This window comes from Anolis carolinensis, chromosome 3 (assembly GCF_035594765.1).
Source record: "Anolis carolinensis isolate JA03-04 chromosome 3, rAnoCar3.1.pri, whole genome shotgun sequence".
Classification (NCBI taxonomy): Eukaryota; Metazoa; Chordata; class Lepidosauria; order Squamata; family Dactyloidae; genus Anolis; species Anolis carolinensis.
Window position 1 is genome coordinate 245,316,038 of NC_085843.1, and position 23,491 is coordinate 245,339,528.

Consider the following 23,491-nt stretch of genomic DNA (forward strand, 5'->3'; position numbering starts at 1 on the left):
AAGTTATCATTAGGAAAATGTGTCTCCATTGAAGCTTTATCACCAATCCTTGTTTCCACAACAAGCCAATTTTTTCAAAATCCAACTCTCACAGGAACAGAAAGTGAAGTGAAAGAGAGCAAAACTAGAACCACAGGTGTGTTAACCATTCTCTGTGCTATCCAAAGCTAATATATACATATTTTGTTCATAACTTGGAGACTGCCTATATATGGTCTCATGTGATCTCAAATTTCTATTCGAGAATAGAAATAAAAACCCATACATGGTTTTGAGCTGCAATTTCCACAATCTACTACTGGCTAATGAAAAGTATATTTCAATAGCCGTAATTGCCAACCCTAAGTATTGAGGTGGCTGCAGCCCTTCGGATGTTTTTTGACAATAACATTGAACAGCTCTAGTCAGCATAGCAAATGTTGAAGATGGATGGGTCTCATAGGCCAAGAACATCAAGAGGGGCACATATTCCCCACCCCTTCTTGTTTCTGGTTAGAAGCCAAGTAGTGAACTTTCAAAGGGCAACTGTTCTCCTTCACCAAGCACAAGTTCTATTTCACCATTAAAGGACTTGTATTTCGATGAATTTCCTTCATCTAATTCATCCTCTCTTTCTCTGTAGAATTTTCAAAGGACTCAAGTCTTTACATGTATTTATAATGACATCACAAAAATTGAGGTAGCCATTCCCCGTGTATTAAGCATAGAATGTATCATATTGTACATACATACTATATCTTACATATCTTGTAATAAAGTGCAGGAAAGAAGGAACCATTTTCCTTTCTTCTTTCTGTTAAAAAAATCTTAGGATGAAGCTTCAGAATTGCTTCAAATTATATCAAGATGAACATTCCTCAACCACATCACAGGGGAATGGAATACCGCCTGGATCAGGATTCTTGTTTGTCATCTAAATCCCTGATTTAGTAAACCAACTTGAAATGACTTCTTGTGCCTCTTTTCTTATTTAAGTATTCCCTTCACATAATCTTATTTCTGCCCAAGGGGCTGTTCACATAAACCATCGCTGTTATCCAGGAGAAGCATGTGTATTTCTGAAATAATTTAGTATGCAGGTCACGAACCCACTAAAGGAAGGGGATTAAAATGTTATTATTTGAGCATCAAATCTTTACCATGGATTATTTTTTCTGTTAAAGGTCACACTGGGAAACAATATCTCTTGAACATTATATTTTTTCTTAAATATGACTTAAGGTGAGCTGTCAGTGACTAGTCATTTTGAAAATTTACTTATCTCTTATTTTTATTACATCCTACTCCTTTTCTCTTCTCCACACCAAGCATATACTTAATACATATTTAGTAGGCTTTAAATCTGCATTTCATCGATGACAGAAGTCATGATAGCACTCATGAGTTACTAGATGGTCCAGGCCTGCTTAGTTTCACCAAGACCTCAGACACTAACGTATGCCTATTTGTATACAATATATCACTTGTATCTTCATTATTTATAAGTGGATCACTATCATTCTGGCAGTGTTTATAAGCTTAGCTGTGCAATATTAGTAAGCGTAACCACCAATACCTTCTGATACATGGAAAAACCAGTCTTCTATCAAAGACTTAAATAGAAGGGCTTAGATGTTAAGCTATGTTAGTTTAAGAAAGTTTGCCATTTCCTTCTTCTGCCAGCAACCCATTGTTCCCCTGAAAAAAAGATTCTTCAGAAGCCCAGGGGACTCTGCTATTCCAAAAGGAATTGGGTTAGGAAAAGGGATGGAAAATTTTCTGTATACAAGAACTAAAGCTTCACTGAGAGTAAATCCTGTTAAACACAGTAGTACTTCCATTTAATAAACATATACCCGTATCCAGTTAAGCATCCCTTATGAGAATTCTGAAATCCAAAATGGATGGCTGAGACAGTGAGACCTTTGCTTTCTGATGGTTCAATGTAAACAAATTTTGTTTTATGGGCAAAAGTATTAAGAATATTGTATAAAGTTACCTTCAGGCTATCTGTATAAGGTATATATGAAGCATCTATGAACTCATGTTTAGACCTGGGTCCCATCTTCAAGATATCTCATTATTTTCCTACTTTCTTAAGAAGGCTCGCACCAGCTTTGCTACCTATTCAGTGAATAAAACTGAAATGAATGGGGAATGGTGAATGGGCAAACAAAATCCTTATCTCTCCAAAATATACTACAACCTACCTAAGTTGACTCTGATACTGAGACAATGTATCTATAAAACGAATAAGCTGCTGATTGAGGTGAACAAACTTTGGATTCACGTGTCATATTTTACTTCATCCAGTAAATTCACATATCTTTGTTACTTCCTTTTGAGCATCTCAATGTATCCACAAGAGACTGGGTGGTGTTAGATAACAGATGTTCTGAATTTGTTGGGGAAGTAGGTAAAATTACAGAAAATTCAATACCAATGGGAATGGCACAAAAATAAGCAACTGAAGCAGAAACTGACGGAAAACAGAACTCTGGGTCATTATGAAGTGAAGGAAGAGCAGATCTGCAGTGCTACTCAAAGAGCAATTTCTGTACTTTTGCTATTTAGATATTACAAAACGAGTTTCCAATTCAAATATCTTTGTATCTATTTTCTCAATTGTAATTAAGTATGTTATCAGTGTACTTTGTACACCATTAAAAACTCACGATAAACTAAATGCAAACAATCATCATTATCACTATTAGTTTAGGGTGTGTACTGACATTTAAGAAGAAAAGTGGTGTATTGCTACACTGGAGTTGATTTACCTGGACACTGCAAGCCACAAAGTTACTTAATATAGATATTCCAAATTACCTCCAAGGATACAATTTCAAAATGATATTTTAGATTACGGCATGACTACCCGAGGTCAATAATATGGCACTCAAGGAAAATCAAGAAAACAAACAAATTGGGAATTAATTAAAACTATCTAAAAAACGAAAAATGCAAGATAATATGAAAATGGGTCAGAGAAGAATGAACGAACAAAGGATCGTCCCAGATTAAGTAATAAAGAGAAATAAGCAGATAAGGGAAACAAAGGTGCATTGTGCATAAAAAGAATAGTTTTTAAAGTTCCACACAATAGAAGGAAGTCAATTTTAGTGTGATTGTATTGTTTATGTATAGATGTTAAGTCCGTAGGGATAATTTAGGCCTTGATTTTTTTAGATTTCATTTTCTTTTATTCTTTATTTTTTTCTCCTCACTCTTTACCTTTTTCATGGTTTTTTTCTCTTTATTTTTTCTTTAGATACATACATATATATATATATATATATATATTCTTATGTTATTGCTCTATACTTTTCGCACAGTGGTATGTATGTGTGTTTATCACTTATGTTATATGTTTTTCAATAAAATTTTAAAAAATTAAAATTAAAAAAAAATAATATGGCACCATCTAGTTGTTTTAAACTACAACGTTCATTGGCTGTGCTGACGGGAGTTGGCATTTATACTCCAAAATATATGGAGAACACAGGCTGCCAAATCCTGTATGGCACATTGCTAGACAAGATGAGTAAATAAGCTACAAAACATATTGATGATAAAAATGCATTTTCTGGTGTATATTATTACACAATGAGTTTTAGTTGTGCTTTAAAAGACTGAAAAAACCAGTAGAGTCTTAGGACTATTTATGTGTAGTATTGTAAAAGAAAGTAAACATATACCATATATAACTGTTCTCCTCCAAAGATCTTCTTTAATTTGTGGAATATATCAGTGTAGTTTGGACATAATAAAAAAGCATACAGCTTCATCAGTATAGCTTTACTGCAAGGCATGATAAAATATCTGTAAGGGGAAAAAGCACTGACCAAACTACAACTTTTTTAAGCTTACTAAATTTTCAGTTTAGCAATCGCAACAATCCTTAGTTATTTCTTTATCCTATGTCCCAGCTCAACAAATTAACACATCCATTAAATTAAACTGACTCAGAACTATCAAATAAGAAAGATTCAGTGTGAACACATACAACAGATCACAGACACAAAGGAAAAGGCCATTAAAAAGAAAAAAAATGTGTGTAAGTGAACATCAATTTACCAAGAGAAAATCTGAGTCCTTAGGTAATGGCAGTTTTATAGAACTGGACAAGATGTCACTACTAATCACTCAAAATATTGTGGTTTCCCACAACAAACTAGCTCAACACATATAATTATAGCTTACGATTCTAAACTAAGTAATTTTGACAGAGATGAAAGCTCATCATTGACAAAATAATTCCATGCTTGCCATCTACCTTCTTGAGAGCCACTCCCAAAATTCTGTTTGTGGGAGACTTGTAACTACCGTTAAATAAACACTGCACATTTATGTTTACTACATAATAAAAGTGGTCCATCCAAGATTTTAGCACTCTTGCATACACACAATACAGATTTTAAAACAAAATAAAAAAGTTCTTTTTCAATCTTTAGTTAAATATTAAGTCAGTACTACTAAATTAAATCAGGGATACAGAAATGGTATAGCTAATAATATAGCCAGAAACTAAAAAGGAGCCCATATAGTCATCATGGCACAGAGTTTTAGAGTTATTCTAACAGCAATAAAGCTTGGTCTTTTCTACATTCATTCCCCTTCACTTGATCACCCATTTAGACAGCAACTTTTATGCTATGTCAGCAGATAGAAATGCAAAGGTAAACAAGTGCTGAGACACTGGAAATTTAAAAAGTGTTCAACCACTAACTTTAATGCTTAGCATAGATTAGTCAGACACAAGGTTTGTGCAGCTGTTTCTTTTGTGCTGGTAGAATTTAAACAATGTTATATTTTTATCCACTAGCCCATCTTCATCACCCTCAACTGTTAGGCATGGCTTTTCTGCAATGATTGCAGATGGCTAGCCACTGCTTGACATGTTAAATATAATAGCAGTTGTCTAGAACTAAACTCACTGCTACTTTTAAGAGGTTAGGTAATGCAAAATGCTTGAGAGCAGAAGTTTCTGGATAGTTGATTTTTAATTTTTCTTTTGGAATACTTGTATTCTATTTACTGGTAAAGGTAAAGATTTCCCCTTGACATTAAGTCCGACTCTGGGGTGTGGTGCTCATCTCCATTTCTAAGCCGAAGAGCCCGTGTTGTCCGTAGATGTCTCCAAGGTCATGTGGCCGACATGACTGCATGTCGCGCCACTACCTTCCCGCAGAAGCATTACCTATTGATCGACTCACATTTGCATGTTTTCGCACTGCTTGGTTCGCAGAAGCTGGGACTAACAGCAGGAGTTCACCCAGTTCCCCGGATTCAAACCGTCGACCTTTTGGTCAGCAAGTTCAGCAGCTCATATTTCCAGTGTCTGTAGAGCTCTTCTTCAAAGAACCCTGATTTTTTTGGGGGGGGGGGGGTGAGTGTCTGCTGTATGGACTCTAAAAAGCAGACATCATAGATGCTTCCCCAACTGCCTGTACACTTTCCACCCTTTTAGGAAAGTAGCCAGGAAGGGAGGGGGAACTCCTGCCCTTTTCATCTTCCCTGGGATTAATTCGAGTTTAATTTTTTATGGAGTGTTTTTGTTTTAGCACAAAATACCAACATATGTACCAAGATTTATATTTATAACAGTCCAAAAATGACTATTGTATTCATTGTTCCAAAGAGGGATGAGTCTAGAAATTTAGACCTCAACAACAGAAACTTATCAACTACAGTTTCTGCCTTTGCTCCACCACTGCTTGCTTTTGTACAAAGATGACATATAGGCGCTTATATAAGGTCAAAATAACCTTTTTGCAATACCTCAGGATTGAACTGATATAAATCTGAAATATCTTCTTTGCATTCAAAATCCTGAAAGATAATGCTATCCCAGACCCCGTCCCCCAAATTTATGACTAATTACTCAAATGAGAAAGTTCTCAGATAAGCATGGATTTTGAGTTTGTGCTGCACTTTAAAAACACTGTGTGAATACTTACTCATTTCAGTGTGATCCAAAAAAACACCTTCCTTCTCCATGTTATACAATAGGCCATGATAACAAAAGACTGGTAGTATTAGGGCCATCTAAAATCTGTGAAGCACAACTGAGCATGGAGCTTTAATTAAAAAACATTACCGAGCAAGCCTTTAAGCAGTACAGTACCAGTGCTGTCCATGCCTTTAAAAAAGTCCTCTCAAAATCTGCTCAAGGATGTTACCAACTCTCGGTGGCATTCAGTACTTTTTTCAGGGATGATCTGACCAGTAATTAAGCCTGAACTGATGTGATGAGAGCTAAGCATCTGCTTTGAACAATCACGTTTACTACAATAGATGATAACAATTCTACTAAGACAAGTAATGTATTTTTTTCTCAACTGAAAAAGCAACCGGGGGAAGGGGTGTCATGGTATTTTGTTAAAGAGAAATCATTCCTGAAACACAATTTTGATCTCAACTTTGTTGCTTACTGTATCCATGGGATAATATCTGTTCAAAATGGTCTGCTAAAAGCCTATATAATTTAAACGAGAATGTAGTGAAACGTAACAAAACCTGTTTTAGCATTATTTGCTTTCATGTTTTCAATATTTAGCAGCTTTACATCTGAATTTTGGGCTCGATTACTGGGCTAAATTTTACAAGCAATATGAATTCAACTTTTTCTTTCCAAAACTCATTATTGCATTCTCTCATTCCAAAACTCATAATAGTATTTTTTTTCAAGGCCAACAAAAAGCTAAGATACATTTGTTATAAAGTTGAAACTTGGCATAGAAGTACCAATACTGAACTAAAAATCTATATATGTTCCAAGGGAATTTCAAGTAATGTGACCATTACTCTGGAACAACAAAAATGTATTTAAGATACAGGCAGTCCCCAAGTTACGAATACAGCAGCTTCTGTAGGTTTGTTTTTAAGTTGACTTTGTTAGTAGGTAGTAATATGTACATTTCTTAAGTGTAACTCCACACACACACACACACACACACACACACACAAGCTTTGAGTAGCATAGGAAAGGGTTAACACCCCTGTGGTGTTTGTTTTGCTGTCTGGATTTCCCCTCATTTTCTGTTTCTGTGATAATTGGATTTTGAAAAATTTGGCTTGTTGTGGAAACAAGGATTGGTGATAAAGCTTCATTGGAGACACCTCTTCCCCATGATAACAATTCCAGGAGATAATTTCCTTTCCGATGAGTAGATTTGCCTCACCTCCATTTGCCTCACCTCCATTCTTAACTATGAATCATTTGTAAGTCTGATTTTTGTACCTCGGGGACTGCCTGTATAGGATAATAACGAACTAATCCCCTCAAAACAGTATTAACTAAAAAAGGAGTCCACTCTATGATGTGTGATAGAAGGCAATTACTGCAACCATGCAGCTACCCAACCAATGTCCTCAAGAGCCCCACCCCAGCCAGGAAAGCAATGACATGGCATCAGCCCATTTGAAATGGACTTGATTTTGAGCCAGAAGGTCCTTTCGGGCCATTCATAGGCAAGATGGATAACCAATGTTACCCACTTTGAGAACTGCTGCAGTGAAACAGGTAGCTTATTTTTTTGTTGAGGAGGCAGAGGCTCTCTTTCCAAAATATAGCTGGCTCTTTATATATGTGGATTCAGCCATCCACAGCTTGAAAATATTTTTTCAGTATTCCAAAAGGAAAACCTTGATTTTGCAATTTTCCTATTTTCCTACATCATTATAAATCATCGGAGCTGGGCACCCACAAATGTTAGTATACAAGGCACTAATTTAACCAAACCCCAAGGGCCCACTGTACCTTATTTTTTATGTTTTATGCAGAAAAGGGTAAAGACACAACAGGGAAATGGCTGCCATGGGCCATCACACATACATCAATTATAGGAAATATGAAAAAAGTGAAGATTTCTGTTCATGTCTAATGGCCTCAAAGAAACTGAGGAGAGAACACCAAGTTGATTAGTCTACTCCAATCACAACCAGTCACCTGCAAAATTTCAGTTCAAATCTCTTTTACCTAACTTTAAGACTTCATAGAAAGGAAACTAGAAGAAATATCAAAAATGGAAGAACGGAGAGTAAAAATAGCTGAAATAATGGAAATTGACATTTTGACAGGATATCTTCAGATAAAAGACCCTTCAATATTCAAGGAAGTCTGGGAACCTTTCAAAAATTTTCTGGAAGAAAAGAAAATTCCAACATGGGGATTTCATGCTTATAATGTTAATCTATTGCATTATATTTCACACGATGAACTAGGAAATATGGAAACAACAAAATTCTTATGAATATGAAAGAGGATATGTAAAATTTTACAATATATTTCAACTTAAAAAAGAAAAGAAAATAGACTTCATATAAAACAATAATGGATGCTAATAAAGTAGAGTCTCACTTATCCAAGCCTCACTTATCCAAGCTTCTGGATTATCCAAGCCATTTTTGTAGTCAATGTTTTCAATATATCGTGATATTTTGGTGCTAAATTCGTAAATACAGTAATTACTACATAACATTACTGCATATTGAACTACTTTTTCTGTCAAATTTGTTGTATAACATGATGTTCTAGTGCTTAATTTGTAAAATCATAACCTAATTTGATGTTTAATAGGCTTTTCCTTAATCCCTCCTTATAATCCAAGATATTTGCTTATCCAAGCTTCTGCTGGCCCGTTTAGTTTGGATAAGTGAGACTCTACTGTATTCTAATTCACTTAGTTGTCGGAATGAACCAATAGCTTAGAGATAGCAATAAGGAAACATAAACTGCAAGACAAATGTGGCATCATCACCTTATCATGCATAAGAAGCATCATAAGCTTCTGTGTTTCCAGCAGCAAAATACTTACCAAGATCACGTATGAAGTAAGAAGTAGCAAAACTGTCAAGGTATGCCACAGGAGGCTTACTTATAAAGATGTCTGACCAGTAGTATACATTCAGGGAACCAAACATGCTTGTTAATAGGCACATTTTTACATTGGCTGATTTACCCAGCTATTCTTCAGGCACAAAGAGCACAAGGAAGTTTCTCCCGGTCTTCATATTGACTTCACAATTGATCTGAAAAAGGCTGGTCTGAATCCTGGCCTGTTGCTTGGCAGGACAAGGTGAAGCCTCTCACCAACCAGCTTAGGACTGGTTTCTCCACAATTCTCGTGGACTGTGGAGGCAATGTAACCGTCTCCAAAGCTAAATATGACATCATAATCAAAGACATACTGCTCTGGCTTTGGCCAAACAAAATGTGTAGATTTCCATATATATTAGTAATAAATACCTAGATGAAGAATATGGTCTGACAGCAATGGTGTGATCTACCATATTATGACTGATCAGTGGCGCAGTGATCAGAGGTAAAATCTGGTGGCACTGATGGGAAGAAATGTATGTTACATCATAGAACAAGCAGTAATAACAGCCACTCATCCAAGCTTTAAATGTTAAGCTGGCAGATGGCAATGCTGACACAATGATAGCATTCAGTGCCTTTGAGATTGCTGGTCATGGTCATCATGTGGCCACTGTTGGCAAGGATACAGATTCACTTTCTATTGTTTTGCATGCAGATTCAAAACAAGTAACCTTCCTGTTGAGGTCTGAAATAAACAGGCCAGAATACCTCTATAACTCACAAACGATAGCAGAAAAACTATCATGTCCTTTGTGTTCATACTGTTACTGAGTGTCTTAGAACACCGACACTGTTCAACCAATGCAAGAAGGAAGCAACCGCTCCTGCACAAAGTCCTAGAGCTATGTGTTTTAGTTGTCTGTACCTAGTGATGCTCAACCTTCATACCACACAAGGATACAGAAACTGCAGAAGTTTCCTTAAATTTTTCTGCATACAAAACACAACATGATGCAGATACTAGGTGACAAGTAACACCCTACTTATATCATGCCTATCTTGACATGTGAATCCTACCATAACTTTTGCAACTATAGAAGACATATGGAGGATTTGGCTTCTATGGGCATCTGTGGAACCAATGCAGTGAAGTCAGGCTCACCAATGGCTAGTTAATACGATTACAGTAGAGTCTCACTTATCCAACATAAATGGGCCGGCAGAATGTTGGATAAGCGAATATGTTGCATAATAAGGAGGCATTAAGGAAAAGCCTATTAAACATCAAATTAGGTTATGATTTTACAAATGAAGCACCAAAACATGTTAGACAACAAATTTGGCAGAAAAAGTAGTTCAATACGCAGTAATGCTATGTAGTAATTACTGTATTTACGAATTTAGCACCAAAATATCACGATATATTGAAAACATTGACTACAAAAATGCGTTGGATAATCCAGAATGTTGGATAAGTGAGTGTTGGATAAGTGAGACTGTACTGTATTAACATTAGAACTGTTAACTCCAAGAAACATCTTAAACTATCTGTGATTGTAGAGTACATCTTCAATGCATAATTGATATTCCATCAATGGGTATGAACTATTCTGAGAGATTGTAGAGACAATTCATGGCTGCATTGGATAACTAATTATTTTTTTTCCGTGTCAGAAGCAACTTGAGAAACTGCAAGTCGCCTCTGGTGTGAGAGAATTGGCTGTCTGCAAGGACACTGCCCAGGGGACGCCCAGATGTTTTGATGTTTTTACCATCCTTGTGGGAGGCATCTCTCATGTCCCCGCATGGAGCTGGAACTGATAGAGGGAGCTCATCCGCGCTCTCCCCAGGTTGGATGCGAACCTGGCAGCCTTCCGGTCAGCAACCCAACCTTCAAGTCACAAGGCTTTAACCCACTGTGCCACCAGGGGCTCCAACTAATTAATTAACAAACAGTAAATACCATGATGACACCCAGAGTGATATAGTGGCTTGAGCGCGGGGCTATGATTCTGAAGTCTATGTTTCAAATCCCTGCTTAGCCTGGGTGGCATTGTGCAATTCACACTCTCTCAGCCTTAGAGGAAAGCAAAAACAAACTCCTTCTGAACAAATCTTGGCACAAAAACTCCATGATAAGAACTGCTCAAAAGGACATTATTTAGGGTTGCTGTAAGTCAGAAAGGACTTTAAGACACACAGTATACATAACATGGTGATACCAATATCAGTTTTCTTGAAACTCCATTAGTGTTCCCTCACTTATCGTGGGGGTTAGGTTCTAGGACCACCCGCAGTAAATGAAAATCCGCGAAGTAGGGACACTATATTTATTTTAATATTTATACATTATTTTAGTAGTTATACACTATTTTAAGTCTTTATCAACCAATCATGTGTTGATAAATCGCTTCCTTCTCCTGTTGCCGCTTGGGCTCCTTTTCTCTCCCTTTGGCTTCTCCTTCCTCCCTTCCTTAGGCTGTAAATTGTCATTTTTTATGATTTATAATAGTCTTTTAGACTTTATTGAAAAACCGCGAAACAGCAAATCCGCAAAAAGTGAACCGCGAAATAGTGAGGGAACACTGTACTAGTTTTCGGCATCAAATGATAACTTGAGCCTTACTCAATGCTATACAGTTTATGTTTATTGTAGACAGTGAAAACTAGCTCTTTCTGCAACATATACTCAAGTACCAATAATTTACTTATGGTATGTAAGTTGACATTTGTGACTCTCATGGTCTATCAATTTTTCCCTTGTATTTGAAGTTAGATCAATGTTTAGCCTACTTAAACAATGAATTTTAAATTGTGGAACAAAAGCAGATGTATGAATCAAATTAATAATGAATAGATGACATATGAGCAATGTGATGGATATAATGGCAGAAACACAATTGATATTTTAATATGAACCTAAGACCATCTGTAACAACTGGCTATGCAATTTATCCCCATGTTATGACTCAATGTATTTTCATTCTATTGAGACTTCCCTCATATTTTCCAAGCTTTCATACTAGAATTCACGAAGTATGACAATGAAATTCTATACATAATTAAGAAATATTAACAAGTCATCCATTCAAATATCTAATTTACTTAACAGCACACTGCACATCTTTAGAGTATAGAATATAACGTAACACAAAACATTATAATAACTTGACTAACAACCTTTTCAACTGAAATATGCAACAGACCAATTAAAAGGCTGATAAATCTTAGTATGACCAAGAGCAATAAAGGGCACTAGAAGATTCCACACAGGATGTAAAGCTTAATAATAAAAAGAATCCTGATAATCTTCCGGTAAAACATGTGAATGGAAAACAGTTTGAGTAGTACAGGTTTATTCTACTGTTAAGCAATTTTCCTTCTTTTATGGGTACCATTCCAACAAGCCAAAGAAACAACAGTATAGCTAAGCTCCATCATTTTTAGCTGCTGCTTCAGACAAAAATGACTTAGCAGCAAGCTGGTACACACTGCTCATTCAGAATAAGCCAAGGTTCTTGGTAAACCCTGGCTTGTTGTGCAATGCAAATGAACCTAATGAGGAACTGAAGACTATGGAGTCATCATCCTGGCTCAAAGTACGAATGACTAACTTTTAACACTTGAAACAGCATTGCCAGCTTTAGTGTCAAACATACCCGAAGCCTCAGTACTTTCTGCAGAGGGACATCTACATGTTCCCTCTCTTCTGGACATATGTGCAGCAGAGTAGGCCATTGGATTGTGTGGCCCTTATGGTTTCTTCCAACACCATGATTCTATGAGCTGACCAAGAAAGATATTGAGGAATTCCACTGTGTCCACCTCAACTGAGATTTTGAAAACTAGTAAATCAGAATTCTTCAATATTAACACTAACATATCTGAGTAAATTAGCAGATCACATATTTTACACCTATATATATATAAAGAGGAAGGTGTACAATATTTTTAAAAACCTTTAAAATATTTTAAAAACTGTTTGGTGTTTGGATCTGTATTATGTTGCATTAATATTGGAGTGGCAAATTGCAGTCCACCAATGCTTTTTTTGCCACCCACAACTACCTTATATTCAAACATGTCTATTCTCTTTCCAACACCATGGTCAAAGAGTTCTCCTAAAGAAATACATATTATTAATGGAAGCAGTTCAAATTATGTTTAAGACATGGTTATATTAAGGGATGCATCAATATTGTAGAATACAGTATGACACCGCTTCAACTGCCATGGCTCAATACAATGAGAACATGAGATTTGTAGTTTGGTGAGGCACTAACACTCTTTGGCAGCAAAGCCTAAAAACTTTGCAAAGCTACAATTCTCATGATTCCATAGCAGTGAACTGCCTGTCTAGCGCAATGAAAACACATTAGAGCTAAACATTCACTAATATTTATTCTGATCAGGTACAAATATGAGCAACATACAGATGTTTATCAATACTCTGCTAATTCTTTTAGTTATGCAATATGTACAACAAGGCTAAAAGTAATTAGGTAGGAGAACAGAGATCAATGGTAATATGAGAGAATCTGGAATATGTAGCCCAAATTGGTAAAGCTGGAGGGCAGTATGAATACCTATCTATAAACAAAACTTAGAACTATGATTACTATGCTGGCCTATTTTCTTCATGTTTCCTCTTCCCTAACCTTGCTTTTATCACATGGAATGCAGCTTTCTCTCCAAGCAGTTCTCACTTTGGAAGCCTGTACTTCTTGTCACAGAGCATGATGTGAATCTTTTGATACAATCAAGCATAGAATACTAGTAAACGTGATACACCAAACAAATTACTCCAACATATAGGTCTGTGATTTCACAGAAAATGAACCACAATCTAAAGAATTATGTATAAAATAAATATGTCGGTTTTTTGTGATCCACAGCAGCTGCTTTGCCTTTTTTTAATTCTAGGTATTAGGAAAGGATGTCTATTGAAGTTCCTTAGCTCCATGCCCTCATGCCCTCAGAAATTCAATGTGTTTTAAATTGGGGTGTCCTCCAGGTCCATTCGGAAGCTTTGACTTGTGTAAGGTGAAGGTTTATAACTCAACTCAAGCTTGTGACTAGTTATTTGCTTAAGTTGCTTGGAGCAAATAAAAATGATCCTTAGACAATTCTGGATTTTTTTGTAAATGAGTTGCTTTTCTTCACACAGCCATGTTTGAAATATAAATGAATAAAGCAGGCAGACATAGGCAGCAAGCTAGCAACATTATACGGGAGCAGGTAATAATATGTGAGTTGATAGCTTTTATGAGCTTGCCTGAAATGACGCTTTCAAGACACGTTATGGCAGCTATGTGGTCTTTCTATTTGATCCTAAAGCTGAATTAAAATGGTACATGGCATGTGCCTTTATTAAGCCTCCTTTAGTAGAAACAGCTGGATGGGCCTCACTTAGAATATTTCTTATGTAGAATATCTAGTTTGCGATGAAGGGTTTGTTCTGTGGTGTGTGGTAACATATTTACACTGAGTTCTCAAGTAGTTATATGAGCAATTTCATATATTTTGCTAAATATACTTGTTTTATGTCTACCATCCTAGACACTTACAATTTTAGTAACCACTAGCAATTAAACAACTTCATGCAAACATTTCCACATGAGCACTTGCATTTTTGATATTACATTCACGCAGTCCTAAAATAATGCTATATATTATGTTTTTTTATTTGATTCATTTCAAGAAAACAAAGTTTTAACAAAAAAATTATGAAGACTAAGTCAATATTCATCACTATTTGTTCATTTTTTTTTTCACTTGGAAACATTTATAAATATTTTGACCCATAAAATTTTAAAAAATTTCAAAAGGTGGACTTTGAGACACTTTCTTAATTTCCTTTTACAAGTTATAGAAGAAAGTTTCTAATTGTACTGAGGAATTTTGCAGGTGCCTGTTTATTTATTTGCCATATTTATATCCTGCCATTCTCACCCCGAAGGTGACTCAGAGCAGCGCACAGAGGCACAATATGATGCCATACAACACATATTGGCAAATAAAACATATACATTAAAACAACTGCTACAAACATGTCAACATTAAAATTATTAAAATCACATAATCCAATACCGTAGTCCAGGTCGTTCCAGTTATCATTGCACCATTCCACATTCATATATTGCACTAATAATTAACCAAAGGATTGGTCCCACATCCACATCTTAAGTTTTTTCCTAAAGGTCAGGAGGGATCTAATGTCACTGAGGAGGGAGTTCCACAACCAAGGAGCCACCACTGAGAAGTCCTTGTCTCTCTTCCCCACCAACCGCATCTGCAAAGGAGGTGGGACTGAGAGCAAGGCCTCTCCAGATGATCTTAATCTGTGAGATGGTTCATAAAGGGAGATACATTAGGATAGGTAAGCTGGGCTGGAACTGTTTAGGGCTTTATAGGCTAAATCCAGCATTCTGAATTGTGCTTGGTAGCAGACTGGCTGCCAGTGGAGCTGATGTAACAGGGGAGTTGTATGCTCCCTGTATGGTTGCTCTGGTGAGAAATATGGCTGCCGTCCATTGGACCACTTGAAGCTTCCAAACAGTCTTCAAAGGCAACTCCAAATAGAGTGCATTGCAGTAATTTATTTGGGATGTAGCAAGAGCATGAACTACCATGGCCAAGTCTGGCTTCCCAAGGTCTCCGCAACTGATGAACAAGGTTTAATTGTGCAAATGCTCCCCTAGCCACTGCCAAAACCTGGGGTTCGAGGCTAAGCAATGGAACTCCCAGACTGCAAACCTATATCTTCAGGGAGAGTAACCCTAAAGCCTGTTCGCCCTTCCAACTGACCAGGAATACCTCTGTCTTGTCGGGATTCAATTTAAATTCGTTCTTCCTCATCCAGATCGTCACAGCTGCCAGGCACCAGTTCAGGACCAGAACAGCCTCCTTAGAAGCAGGTGGAAAGGAGTGATAATGTTGGACATCATCTGAGTACAGATGGCATCGAGCTTCAAAACTCTGGATGATCTCTCCCAGTGGTTTCATATACAGTAGAGTCCCGGTTAATCGAGTCGTATTATCTGAGGTGCTGCTGGGGGTGCCCCTCCCTCTCCTTCTCTCAAGCGAAGGGAGCTTGAGAGAAGGAGAGGGAAAGGGAGGAGGAAGCACTCCGGAAGTGCCCCGCGATCGCTGCTGCAGCAGCGCTCGTGGGGTGCTTCCCTGGGCTGAGCCCTTGCCCTTTGGGAAGCACCCCACGAGCGCTGCTGATTGCAGTGCTTGTGGGGTGCTTCCCAAGGGGCGAGGGCTTGCCAAGGGAAGTCTCCCTGGATCTCCCTCGGCCAGGCCATTGCTGGAGGAAACTTTCCTCCAGCAAGGGCCTGGCTGAGGGAGATCCGGGGCACGCTCGGCGTTTCTCGGAGGGACAGGCCCGTGCTCCAGCAAGAAGCATGTTGCGGGTTTTCCTCGGCCAGGCCATTGCTGAAGGAAATTCGCCCGCCCCTTTATCTCGGATAACCGGGACTCTACTGTAGATGTTAAACAACATGGGGGGGGGGACAATAGTGAACCCTGCAGGACCCCACAGGACAAAGGCTGTGGGGCCGAGCAGGTGTCCCCCAACAACACCTTCTGAGAACGACCTTTTAGGAAGGACCAAAACCACTGTAAAACAATGCCCCCAAGCCCCATTCCCACAAGGTATCTCAGAAGGACATTGTGGTCTGCAGCAGGGGTCCCCAAACTTTTTAAACAGAGGGCCAGTTCACAATCCTTTGGACCATTGGAGGGCCGGACTATAGTTGGCCACCAAGAAATAATAATAATAATAATAATAATAATAAGTATTAATAATAATAAAAAAACCAGTACAGGTGGTCCCGGTGGTGATCGGCACATTGGGTGCCGTGCCAAAAGATCTCAGCCGGCATTTGGAAACAATAAACATTCACAAAATTACGATCTGCCAACTGCAAAAGGTCACCCTACTGGGATCTGCGCGCATGTGATGACCCATGGGCCTTGTAGTCCTGCTCAGGACATTGTAATCCCTGATGAAGATGAAAACTTGGGTTTTTTACCTTCCCAGTCTGAACTGGATTCCTCTCAGCCAGATCTTTCCCAGGCAGATCTGGGAACCTTGCACCTGCAAGAAAGTTGTCTCCCAGAAGTATGTCAAACAAGCCCAGAGCCTACTTCTCCCGTATTCTTGCGCCGGGAGTTTTGTAAACAACAGAGAAGTTTGGATTCAGCTTCGCGCAGGAGTGCGAGGATTGCAGCTAAGAATGTGGCCAATTAAGACTGCTTCTCGTGAGAATCTTTGGGGAGTCTCACATCTGGTCTCAGAGTTAGCTTTCGGTTCTGATTCCCAGAGAACTGCTTCGGCGGGAAAGCTAGACTCTATTTAGGTGTTTTACCCGCGTAGTAACTTCGCGGAGTCAATTCGTCAGCCTTCGGAGCGAGTTGTGTCTGGACAGCGCGCTCCGATTCAAGCCTCGCTCCTGCTCAAGCCTTGCCTTGCTATCCAGCCTTCGCCTTGCTTCCCAGCCTTGTTTATCTACGGACTTTGCCTTGTTTCCCAGGATCAATCCTTGCCTTGTTCCACGGATTTATCAAGTTATTCCACGGACCTTGTTCTTGTTCTTAGTTACCTTGTTTCACGTTCAAGCCTTGTTTCAAGTATCAAGTTATTTCCTAGCCTCGCTCAAGTTTCATGGACTAAAGGACCTTGTCATCTCCCCTCACTTTGCTTGGCAAAGTGAGTGTTTCGGTTATTGGATTACAACTTTGGACCTTAATATTTCTTATTGGACATTGCTTTTTTGGACTAATTCTGACCTTTCCTGAAAGGTCTAATTCTGAACTATTTTCTACACTTGTTTTTATTAACTTTATATATTCCTTCAATAAAGATATTAGATAGATTCTGGCCTCTGTGTATGGTTATTGGTGCTCTGTAGCCTGGGTCGTGACAGTTTGACTCCGCCACCCTAAGCACCAATTAACCTCGGCCAGAATGTCTACCGGAGTCGTACCTGGGCCGAGCGGCCAGCCGATTACCTACACCATCGACAAGGAAGAGGTGGACCGAATCCGTGATAAGCTCAATGCACAGGATGGAGAAATAAGGGGTTTGAAGGAACGCGGAGTTCGTCTTCCGGCCATGGCGTTGCCAACCAAGTTTACTGGAGAAGCTTCTAAGGTTCATGTCTTCCGTCGCCAATGTCAAGCTTATCTGGAGGCCCGTGCTGCCGAGTTCCCCCAAGAAGACATCAAAGTGGCATGGGTTTACAGTCTTCTAGACGGGCCAGCGGCCAGCTGGGCGACGGCACTGTTCGACCAAGTCTCTCCACACCTAAGATCAGCGCAACACTTCTTGGACCACCTCAAGGAGACTTGGGGAATCGAGGACAATTTGGAGGCAGCCGGTCACAAACTCCGTCGCCTTTTCCAAGGAGACAGACCTATGTCTCAGTATATAGCCGAGTTCCGAGTGCTGGCCCACAACACCGGCTGGAACGATGTAGCCCTCAGGGGACAATTCCGGGAGGGTCTCAACATTGAAATGCTGGAAGAAATCTCCAAGGTGGATCCTCCCCAGACCCTCGAGGCACTCATTGATCAATGTTTACGGGCTGAAGTCATGATTGCCAACAGGAAACAGTGGGTTCGAGGCCAGGGCAGTAGAGCCGGGGCAAAACCCCCCGCTCCCGCCAGCGTTCAGCCACGTCCGGTGTGGAGACCCCCACCGCCAACCCCATACCCCAGAGGAGGCGAGGAGGTGCCGATGCAGTTGGGCAATGTGCGTCCCAGACTAGATGCCGCCGAGAAGGCCCGTCGTCAACGCTTAAACCTCTGCTGGTACTGCGGGAACGGGGGCCACTTCGCCAGAGAGTGCCCAGCCAAAGGGAAGCCTGCCGCCCGTCTTGCGGCGGCGTCCTCCACGGAGACGAAGGCGTCTGAGCCGACTGGCACACAGCCGGCGGGGGAAGCCAACGACCGGGTGTAGAGAGGCTCGCCAACCCGGTCAAAAAATCCATCCAAGAGCCGCCAACCGGGGTCCTGTTCCTTCTCGTGGTCACATTATGGTCAGCAAAAAGGGGACCCGTCATGATCCACGCCATGATAGACTCTGGAGCTACCAACAATTTCATCGATAGAGAGTATGCCGACTCTCTGGGATTACAATATCATGATTTCAAGAATGCCCGTGTGGTGCAAGCCATAGACGGCCGTCCCCTCAAGACGGGCCCCGTAAGTCAGTGGTCGGAACCCACCAGGATGTGGATAAGGGAACATATGGAAGAGATTTCCTTCTTTGTTACCGAGGTCCCCCATTTCCCTGTGATTTTGGGAATTCCATGGCTGACTCTCCACGACCCTAACATCTCCTGGTCCAACAGAGAACTGCAGTTTGCTTCACCGTATTGCCAAAACCATTGCCTCGTAGCCAAGGTATGCCATGCCACAGACACCGAGCCCATCATCACCTTGCCAAAGAAGTACTCCGAGTATTGGGATGTATTCAATGAGAAAGAAGCCGAAAAATTACCCCCACATAGACCTTATGACTGTGCCATTGACTTGGTGGAGGGGGCCCCGATCCCGCGAGGGCATCTCTACTCCCTGACTGAACCAGAGCAAGAAGCTCTCAGGGAATTCCTAGAGACAAACCTCCGCAAGGGATTCATCAGACCCTCTCAATCCCCAGCCGCCTCCCCAGTGATGTTTGTGAAGAAGAAGTCAGGGGAACTACGCTTGGTGGTGGACTACAGAGCATTGAACAATATCACCAAGCGGAACAGCTATCCCCTGCCCTTAATCTCGGATCTACTGGATCGGCTTCGAGGAGCCAAGGTTTACACCAAGTTGGATCTTCGGGGGGCTTACAACTTAGTTCGCATCAGGGAAGGGGACGAGTGGAAGACCGCCTTCCAGACCAAATTCGGATTATTTGAGTCCCGAGTTATGAATTTCGGTTTATGCGGAGCCCCCGCAACGTTCCAGCATTTTGTCAATGACATTTTTCAGGACTATCTAGACAGGTTCTTGATAATCTACCTGGACGATTTTTTGGTGTTTTCCAGATCACAATCAGAACATGAGAACCACGTCAAAATGGTGTTACAACGATTGCGGGATCATGGACTTTATGCCAAGCTGGAAAAATGCGCTTTTGATCTACAAGAGGTAGATTTCCTTGGTTACCGCATCTCGCCTCTAGGGCTTTCCATGGATCCAGCCAAAGTTTCAGCAGTATTGGAATGGCGGGCGCCAACTAACAAGAAAGAGGTGCAGCGTTTCTTGGGGTTCGCGAACTACTACCGCAAGTTCATTCCAGATTTTGCCCGCTGGTCCGACCCCATCACTAGCTGCATCCGTGGAAAGCAGCCTTTCCGCTGGACTGATCAAGCAGAGAAAGGGTTCCAGCAACTAAAGAAACTATTCACCTCCCAGCCAATTCTACAGCACCCAAATCCTGGAACCCCTTTTGTGGTGCAAGCGGACGCCTCTGATGTGGCAATTGGGGCTGTACTCTTACAACCGGTGGGAGATCACCTCCACCCCTGTGCCTTTTATTCTCGTCAACTAACCACACCAGAGAGGAATTACACCATTTGGGAAAAAGAACTACTGGCCATAAAGGCAGCCTTTGAAACTTGGAGACATTGGCTAGAAGGGGCCAAATTTCCCATTGAAGTCCACACTGATCATCGTAATCTAGAACATCTAAGAACTGCCCGCAAACTAAATCAGAGGCAGCAACGTTGGGCTTTATTCTTTGAACGTTTCAACTTCCAGATCCATTATGTGACCCCAGCCCAAACCAAGCAAGCAGACGCCCTGTCACGTAAACCGGAATACGCTGCAGGACGCAAGGAGACCTTGGAATCCCAACTGCTACAACCTGAGAACTTTGCCACGCTCACGGTGGGGAACACCAAATCCATTCCCATTGGTTCAACTTCCCCTACTCCAGGACCCATCTGTGCTCAAGAAATCAGGGCTAGTCAGCAAGCAGATGCCTGGGCGCAGGATCAACTTCGCCAAGGTCTGCATTTCCCCTTTTCGCTTAAAGATGGGCTGCTCTGCTATAGAAATCATGTTTATATCCCACCCGGACCGGGCAGGGAAAAAGCGCTTCGTCTGTGTCATGACTGCAAACCAGCAGGACACTTCGGACTATTTAAAACCATGCATTTGATCCTAAGGGATTTTTGGTGGCCCAAGATCCGCAAGGATGTGGAAAAATATGTCAACACCTGCCCAGTATGCCAGCGCTCCAAGATACGAAGGGAGAAGCCCTCAGGGCTTTTACACCCCCTTCCTACCCCATCTCGCCCATGGGAAATAATTTCCGCGGATTTCATCACTGACCTACCACCTTCCTGTGGATTCACCACGATCTTAGTGGTGGTGGACCTATTCACCAAGTTAGCCCATTTCATTCCCTGCGAAGGCCTCCCCACGGCCAAGGAAACTGCGGATCTATTTCTTCAACATGTTTTCAGACTACATGGATTGCCCAAGAGTTTAGTCACAGACCGTGGATCTCAATTCACCTCTCGTTTTTGGAAGGCACTACAAAAACTATTGGGCATAGACTCTCGCTTATCTTCAGCTCATCATCCCCAAACAGATGGGCAAACGGAGCGCACCAATGCCACTTTGGAGCAGTATCTTCGCTGTTATGTAAACTATCAACAGGACAATTGGGCTTCTCTGTTACCACTGTCTGAGTTTGCCTACAACAATGGAGTTCAAGCTTCTACAAAAGAAACGCCGTTCTTTGCAAACTACGGCTTCCATCCACGTTTCTTCCCCCCTGTCATTGAAACTTCAGAGGTTCCCGCAGCAGAGGATTGGCTGCAGGAACTCACAGCGGTGCAACAACTTTTGCTCCAGCAACTGGATCAAGCCAAGGAGGACTATAAACGCCACGCTGACAAACATCGCCAGCCGGGCCCCGAAATCAAGGTAGGAGATCGGGTTTTCCTGTCCACTCGCTTTCTGCCCTCCCACCGCCCTTGCCGGAAGTTAGATGCCCGTTTCATTGGTCCCTATCCAGTGGTGGCGCAATTAAACCCCGTGACTTTCAAACTCCAACTTCCGCGTTCAATGCGCATTCACCCAGTGTTTCACCGTTCCCTGCTCCTTCCGGCGGATGGTGTGCGACCTGATACAGACCAACCGGCCCCCCCTCCTGTTTTGATGAATGGGGAGGAGGAGTTCGAGGTTGAGGACATTTTGGATTCTCGCTTTCACCGCCGCCGCCTACAATATCTCATTGACTGGGTGGGTTTTGGCCCTGAGGAACGCTCTTGGGAAGACGCCTCCACAGTCCATGCTCCTGATCTAACCCGTCGCTTTCATCAGACCTATCCCACCAAACCACGACCTCGCGCCTCGGGGAGAGGGCCCCAGTTTGGGAGGGGCCTTGAGGAGGGGGATAGTGTGATGACCCATGGGCCTTGTAGTCCTGCTCAGGACATTGTAATCCCTGATGAAGATGAAAACTTGGGTTTTTTACCTTCCCAGTCTGAACTGGATTCCTCTCAGCCAGATCTTTCCCAGGCAGATCTGGGAACCTTGCACCTGCAAGAAAGTTGTCTCCCAGAAGTATGTCAAACAAGCCCAGAGCCTACTTCTCCCGTATTCTTGCGCCGGGAGTTTTGTAAACAACAGAGAAGTTTGGATTCAGCTTCGCGCAGGAGTGCGAGGATTGCAGCTAAGAATGTGGCCAATTAAGACTGCTTCTCGTGAGAATCTTTGGGGAGTCTCACATCTGGTCTCAGAGTTAGCTTTCGGTTCTGATTCCCAGAGAACTGCTTCGGCGGGAAAGCTAGACTCTATTTAGGTGTTTTACCCGCGTAGTAACTTCGCGGAGTCAATTCGTCAGCCTTCGGAGCGAGTTGTGTCTGGACAGCGCGCTCCGATTCAAGCCTCGCTCCTGCTCAAGCCTTGCCTTGCTATCCAGCCTTCGCCTTGCTTCCCAGCCTTGTTTATCTACGGACTTTGCCTTGTTTCCCAGGATCAATCCTTGCCTTGTTCCACGGATTTATCAAGTTATTCCACGGACCTTGTTCTTGTTCTTAGTTACCTTGTTTCACGTTCAAGCCTTGTTTCAAGTATCAAGTTATTTCCTAGCCTCGCTCAAGTTTCATGGACTAAAGGACCTTGTCATCTCCCCTCACTTTGCTTGGCAAAGTGAGTGTTTCGGTTATTGGATTACAACTTTGGACCTTAATATTTCTTATTGGACATTGCTTTTTTGGACTAATTCTGACCTTTCCTGAAAGGTCTAATTCTGAACTATTTTCTACACTTGTTTTTATTAACTTTATATATTCCTTCAATAAAGATATTAGATAGATTCTGGCCTCTGTGTATGGTTATTGGTGCTCTGTAGCCTGGGTCGTGACAGCGCATCATCCGAAAATACATCACACAGTCCTAAACGCTTGGGAAGTGTTCAACTTGTGATTTTGTGATACAAAATCCAGCATATCTATCTTGTTTGCTGTGTCATACAATGTTGTTGTGTCAATAATAAATAATAATAATAATAAAGGGGGTTGGAAGAGACCCTTTGGGTCATTGAGTCCAACCACCTTCTGCCTTTGTGCACCAAAAGCACAAGCAAAGCACCCCTGACAGATGCCCCCCCCGTCAATGTTAATAATAATAATAATAACAACAACAACAACAACCGTAATAAAGAAGGTTGGAAGAGAC

The 23,491-nt window shown here is 41.1% G+C and overlaps 1 protein-coding gene across 3 annotated transcripts in view; it reads right to left on the minus strand.

The window, feature by feature from the left end:
• Positions 1–23,491, minus strand: part of cab39 (calcium binding protein 39) — a 70,096-nt gene that overhangs the window by 29,582 nt on the left and 17,023 nt on the right. The window contains exon 1 of one of the 3 annotated variants that reach the window (XM_062976544.1): positions 8,796–9,029. The exons of the other annotated variants lie outside the window; for them this stretch is intronic. The gene's annotated coding sequence lies outside the window, so the exon portion shown is untranslated. Of the gene's footprint in view, positions 1–8,795; positions 9,030–23,491 lie in introns of those variants that run through there. 3 annotated transcript variants of the gene reach the window in all.